We start from the raw sequence: 6,654 nt of genomic DNA on the forward strand, positions 1-6,654 counted from the left end.
GCTCCTGCTGCTGCTGCTGCCAGGCGGCGGTGAAGCCGCCGACGGTGTGGTTGTTTCTGGCTTTTTCAGCCATTTGCGAATATCCATTCTGTCCATAGACAGAGATGTATAAAATATTCTGAATGTCCACTTGAATTAAAATAGCTGCTACGTTGCTTCGTTTGTTTTTGTTTTATGGCGGGAATCGGGATGACGCACTGACTGTCAGTAGGCTAACCGTCAATTTGACGTAGCCTAAACTGCGTAAATTGCAAAGCTGTTTTTTTATTTACCCATGCTGTTCATTTTGGTTTGTCAGTGGAGTTTTCTGTTGTTTTTAACACATCATAAACTGTTGTAATAAAACTAAAAACAATAAAAAATACATTAAAAAAATACTATTTTGATTGAGGGGGCGGACAGTCCGCGTGAGGGGGCGACGCCCCCTCACGCCCCCCCGTGACGCCGGGACTGCAGTCATCACTCTATGGGAGCTCGGCTCCCTCTGGCTCCCACGTAATTCGAACACTTAAATACGGACAGTTCGATATGTTTTTACTTTGGGCACTGCCGCGGCACCCTTGTCGCATGGACAACAGTTGATTTGAGCAAGAAAAAAGTCGGCATGTGCACATACCCTAAATTAAAAAGATTATTTTCCTTAGGAAAAACCTTTCCTGTAGCGTCGTCCTGCTCCGGAGGCTCACTCATTGCATGCTTGTGGCATTGATGTGAGGTGCTGATGCCGACTCGTCCGTTGTACTTAATTTGAGTAGTGTTTAAATTGTGCTTTTTTTCTCTCTTGCAAAAATAAAGTTAAGGGACAATATGAACAGAGAGATTTCACAAAATATAATATTATTCAAAAATTACATAAATGTTATTCCTCCCCGTCGGGGAATTGAACCCCGGTCTCCCGCGTGACAGGCGGGGATACTGACCACTATACTAACGAGGAAGGGATGAGATCTAGTTGGTGTAGTACTGGTTTTATCCACGGTATGGAGGTCAATTTGCATATGGCACTATTGAGTAGTTAATTAACACTCCTTAAACCATCAGAACAAGAATCCCTTTATTCCTCCCATAGACGGGAAATTTTCATTTGTTACAGCAAAAAAAGAGCCACAGACAGCTTAATGTTACACCCAAGATAGTAAAAAATATATACAAAACATTACACAATTTTACAGAGACCTAAAAATAACAAACCGTTTTGAGGTTTTCCATTCATTCTCTATGATAGTGCTAAACCACTACAGATTTTATATACATTTGGCCGCTAGTGGAGCTGTAGCTCGCTTTTGCCAGTCAGAGCTGTTTGCTGGCTTTTTATCCACTATACGTGAGTCAATGAGCAAGTGCATGTTCCATCAACTACATATAACTTTGCATTAAATTTGTGGAGAGAAAAACCTTCCATTCCTTGGTTTATAAATTGAACAAATTGAACTGAAAAGATGCCATAATCACATAATGTTAGTCAGATACCCTTTTCCCACCAAACCTGCTCTAGGGCCGAACCAGTTTTTTGGGTTTCCACCAAAGCAGTGCACAATGGGACAACGTTGCCTGCAGGTTACATTCAGACATTTAGTCTTGTATAATATTAAAAATAACTATTTTCCTATTTTAATTGGCATGATTACAAACATATGTAAGAGATTCTTACACGTGTATACATTATTTTGGTTTCAGTTGTATGTGTGTGAGAGTGTTTCACAAGTTTATGCGAATGGTTTTTCTGAATAATGTTCCCTTTTGAATTACGGCCTTACGTAGGTTTCCACTAAAGCAGTGTAATATGGGGGACAAAACATGACATAAATATGAATTAAATAAATGATTGAATAAATAAAGTAATAAACGAATAGATCTGTTCGCCTACCAGCCTGACATCGGGGTGGATGACGCTGTCATCTACCTGCTGCAGAGGTCCCTCTCCCACCTGGAGAACGCTGGGGGCCCTGTGAGGATCATATTCTTTGATTTCTCCAGTGCATTCAACATCATCCAACACGGCAAGACAGACCCAGAGATATAACAATATATAAAAGCTATATAACAATGTGGTTGTTTTATTCTGAACTTTTATTTAGTTATTTATACATTCATTTATTTATTTATATATTTATGCATTTATTTCTTCTTGAATTTTTTTCTTCTTGTCTTTATTTCCACACTAATGTATTATTTATTTATAGTTATTTTATATTTCGTCCTCCATACTATGAGAGGTGACTGGTTCGAAACAGGGCATTTGTGCTACCTCATAATTCCTTAATATGCATTTATTGATGTTATATCTCTGCTTAAACCTATGCTTTCTGACATTATTTATTATGTGTTACTGTATATCCATACCTTGTTTTTAAAATGTCTGATATTTGATCTTGCCACACTGTTTAACAACGAAAAAGCAAAATAAAGGTTTCTGGGAATGGTAGAGCTTAACTCTCTTAACTTTTGCCGTTCGCCCTCTATGGTAGTCCTTAACACTACAGGTGCAATATATTTCCGGCCACATTAGGTGCTGTTTCCCCCTTTTGGTAGAAGAAAGGAGACCTCGTTTTCAGTGACAGAAAGCACAAAACAAATGCCTTGCAGCAACTTCATAGTTTCTTTGCAGAGGCCCCAAATACCAGAAATGAGTCCGCACTTGGATACTGGAAAAATAATTACCACTGTTTTCCAGCACTGGCAACAATGGCACATATTGTTCTGGGCTTTGTTGGTACTTAAAACTTGTCTCATACGTTAAAAAACGTTCATCACAGGCTTTTGCTATTTTTCACCAAAAGATTCTCTGTCTGACTAAAATGTTACATTTAAAAGAGTTTCATGAATGTGTTTTCATTTATTGCCTCATGAAAAGTGGCAGCATGGTGCTCTTCTACAAACAGAACACAACATAATTAAATAATAATTCATTTAAAACAAACTACTTGTGTAGATGAACTACATTACTCCAAAGTGTACAGTAACTTTGGATAATAGCACGTGAATAATAAACGGAGCTCTCTCTTTTCCTCTCTCCCTCGCCTGACAGCTGGTCCGTATCTGTCTCGCTGATTCAGTGACGAGTGATCCGCCAGTAAAGAGTAAATATATTTATGACTAGTTAAGGTAGATTCAGAGGTAGATAAAAGTGTGGTTTAACTCTAAACATGTGTTTTGCTCAGCTCACCATTCAGCGGGCAGAGCTTGCGGCTGATCCGGTCAAGCTGCGTACTTTCTAAACAGCGACTAGGATGTTATAATAACGAACTTGCTCAGCCTATGAACAGTGGGAAAAAAACACATTGAAACATCGGCATTGGCCCAATTGTTATTTTTAACATCGGTATCGGTGCATCCCTAGTGACAAACCATGTGTTCACTACACAGCCAGCTACAGTTAGCTTTACCTTGTATTTTAGAAGTGTATATTGTTCATGTTCAATAAAAAAATAACAAACTTGGCTTTGGTCAGCGCCAATTTAATATGCCCCAATAGGAAGCAAATCAACGTGAAGACCACGGTCAAAGCCACACAGAAAACATGTCCAACTCAGTGGCGGCTGGTGGAGTTTTCTCCAGGGGGGGCTATAACTCCAAAATGTAGCTATATAAATTTTTTTTTAAAAAGCATGCATAGGCCTACATGTACTAAGGTATCAAACGAGTGTATTTACATAAATGAAAACAACAAAAACAACATTAAAGATAGAAGTGCAAAGAGAAACAAGTGCGATATATAGAGTATGTACAGTATATGCAGTTAAGAGTGATTATGTAAAGATAAGGGCAGTATAAAGAGGTGGGAATAATTGGCATAGTATAAACAGATGTAGTATGAACAAATATACAGATGTGCTATATTACTATACAGATGGCCAATATACATATATAATAAATATCTCTATATCTATCTCTAGATATATCTCTATATCTATATATTTAAATAATATATATCATATATAACATGGACAATACACATACTTTATGACAGAAGGCTGTGACGTCAGCCCCGCCGCCAAATCCAGCTGCATTCAGCTCGGGGCGCAGGAGAGGTGCGCCCCAACATCGTCCTATCTCTTGTATTGAAGAGGAGCTACTGCGCATGTACAACTTTTAACGAGAATCTATTCGCCTTATTCACCTGGCGGCCATTTTGAAACTCGAACGAGGCTGAGGGGTACAGAAACCCCTAATAAATATACCTATTTTATATATAACACAGCTTCATATACTGTGGGGAAAAAATGAAAACACACACAGTCAGCTGACTGTTTCTAGGCCTGTGCAGGTGGTGACGGTCGGCATGGTCTTAAAGTTCTGCAGGTGAGGCTGGTGCAGACCCTCCTTCATCATAGCCCCACTGCTGTCCCATTTGTAGGAAGAGGGAAACCGGAGGAAGAACTTACTCAGTCCACTTTGGTCAAACCCATACACTGTGTGACACAGTTGCCATCACGTTGAAGTTGCTTCCCAAGGTCTTCGCAGCTCTCTGGGCTCCCTGCTGTCTCAAATCTTCCACAGAGATTATTGGACAAAAATAAATGAGTGTGATAAATGCTTTGGACAATAATAAAATATTAGATTCACTTTCAAGAGTAGTTCAGTTATTTATATTGACAATACTATTCCTATGTTACTAATCAATGACCATCTCTCTGAATGTGGCCAAGATCAGAGAGATGGTCATTGTTTTCAGGAGGAAGAGGACATCTCCACTGCCCCTGTGCATTCTGGGAGAGGATGTGGCTGTTGTGGAGGACGACAAGTACTTTGGAGTGCTCCTTGACAACGGACTGAACTGGAGGCCAACGATCACGCTGTTTACAAGAAGGGGATGAGCCGACTCTATTTCTTGAGGAAACTGAGATCCTTCAATGTGTGCAGCAAGATGCTGGAGATCTTCTACCAGTCTGTTGTTGCTAGTGCACTCTTCTTTGCTGCGGTTTGCTGGGGGGGCAGCATCAGAGCCGGTGACACCAGCAGACTTAACAAACTAATTAAGAAAGCTGGTTCTGTCATCGGCATCAAACTGGACCATTTTGAAGCTGTGGTGTAGAGGAGGACTCTGAACAAACTGTTGTCCATCATGGATAACCCCACCCTCTCCACCTGCAGCTGGAAGGACAGCAGAGATTCTTCTCCAACAGACTGCTCCAACTCCGCTGTCACAAGGACAGATACAGGAGAACATTCCCGGGGTTAAATTCTCAGTTTAGCTTAGGAAGGTTTCTAACGGAATGACATGCCCCGGAAGTGCCTAAGTGGCAACCATGATACTGGGACAGGCCAGTGAAGGACACATTTTCATGAATCATGAATAAGATACTGAAATACACAAGCCCAAAATTCCACCGATGATCAAAACTGGAAATAAATTTGATCCAAATAACTACAGAGGCATCTGCGTAAACAGTAATCTGGGGAAGGTTCTTTGTAGCATTTTAAATTCCAGACTCATGAACTTCCTTACCAAACACAATGTCTTGAGTAAAAGTCTGATTGGATTTACCAAAACACCACACTTCAGAACATATTTACACCATACACAACTTAATTATCAATGACATTAACCAAAACAATGACAAAGTCCACATTTCTAAACGATACCTTGGAATCGAACACATACATTTTGGTACAAAACCCTAGGGTACTTTTCAAAAGGCATGACTTGTATTTTCATTGAAAGTGGCTGAAAAAGCACATGATGGAAATGTTTTTCGGTAGACACTAAAGGTTCAAAAATAGGGTACTCAATAATAATTATAAGTGAAATTACAAGAGCCACTAATTTGACAAAAGCTAGTTACATAGACAGACAGTTAACGATATCTAGCTAGCTAGCGTCAGCTAGCCTGTTTGTTGTATCGTTAGCCACCAAAAGCTAGCTTGTTAGATAAATTGATAACTTAGCTAGCTAGCTAACTGACAGGTTAATTGAATTCGGTCACTATGTTAACTTTTTATTTGTATATGTTTCAACACTGTAGCTGTTGCTACCTTTCTGGGTTTAACAGTTAATATAAAAACAATGTTGTTACCGCACATGCAAGCAAGCAAGCTACAGTTTTCCCCTTTCCCTAAATGTTGCACTTAATGTGTGGAAGATATTATTATTTGTAGTGCCACAATTTCCTTGCTAAGGGAGAGAAAGTATAGTTGACTTACCTGCCAGGCCTTCTCCTGACATGGGGAGATAGCCACTCCTATGCACCCCGCTTGTTAGTGTTGTTATTATTTCGTTTTCAAGGGATGTGAAATGTTTCATGTGAGATTCTGTGAGACAATAATTAATTATTGTGTTTTATTTCTTTTTTATAGCTCTTACGTTGGTAATGACTTGTATACAAGAAAGGGTATACAATAAACAGATAACATCAGTAGGAGAGTCAAACCATCATTCAGCCGGGGACTCTATACTCACTGTTATTCTATCATTTGTTTCACACCTATTCACATCTGGGATAAAATACTTTAATATCTGTACTTGTTCAGTCAACTTAATGACTGCTTTGAGTTATCTTTAAGTAAACAGTGTTCAGTTAGCACAGAGTTTCCTTTCTTCTCTGGCTGATGTATCTCCACTCCCCTACTTCTCCTTCTTTTTCCTCCCTCCCCCTCTACTGGAATTCCTGACACACAGATGTGTTTTTGAAGTAGGATCCAGCTGTTTTGCAT

General features: G+C 39.5%; 1 non-coding gene across 1 annotated transcript; it reads right to left on the reverse strand.

Moving 5' to 3' along the window:
• Positions 1-865: 865 nt before the first annotated feature.
• On the reverse strand, positions 866-937 carry trnad-guc (transfer RNA aspartic acid (anticodon GUC)). The gene has a single exon. It is a non-coding gene; the product is annotated as a tRNA-Asp (tRNA).
• Between the last annotated feature and the right edge of the window lie 5,717 nt (positions 938-6,654).

This window comes from Eleginops maclovinus, chromosome 6 (genome assembly GCF_036324505.1).
Source record: "Eleginops maclovinus isolate JMC-PN-2008 ecotype Puerto Natales chromosome 6, JC_Emac_rtc_rv5, whole genome shotgun sequence".
Taxonomy (NCBI): Eukaryota; Metazoa; Chordata; class Actinopteri; order Perciformes; family Eleginopidae; genus Eleginops; species Eleginops maclovinus.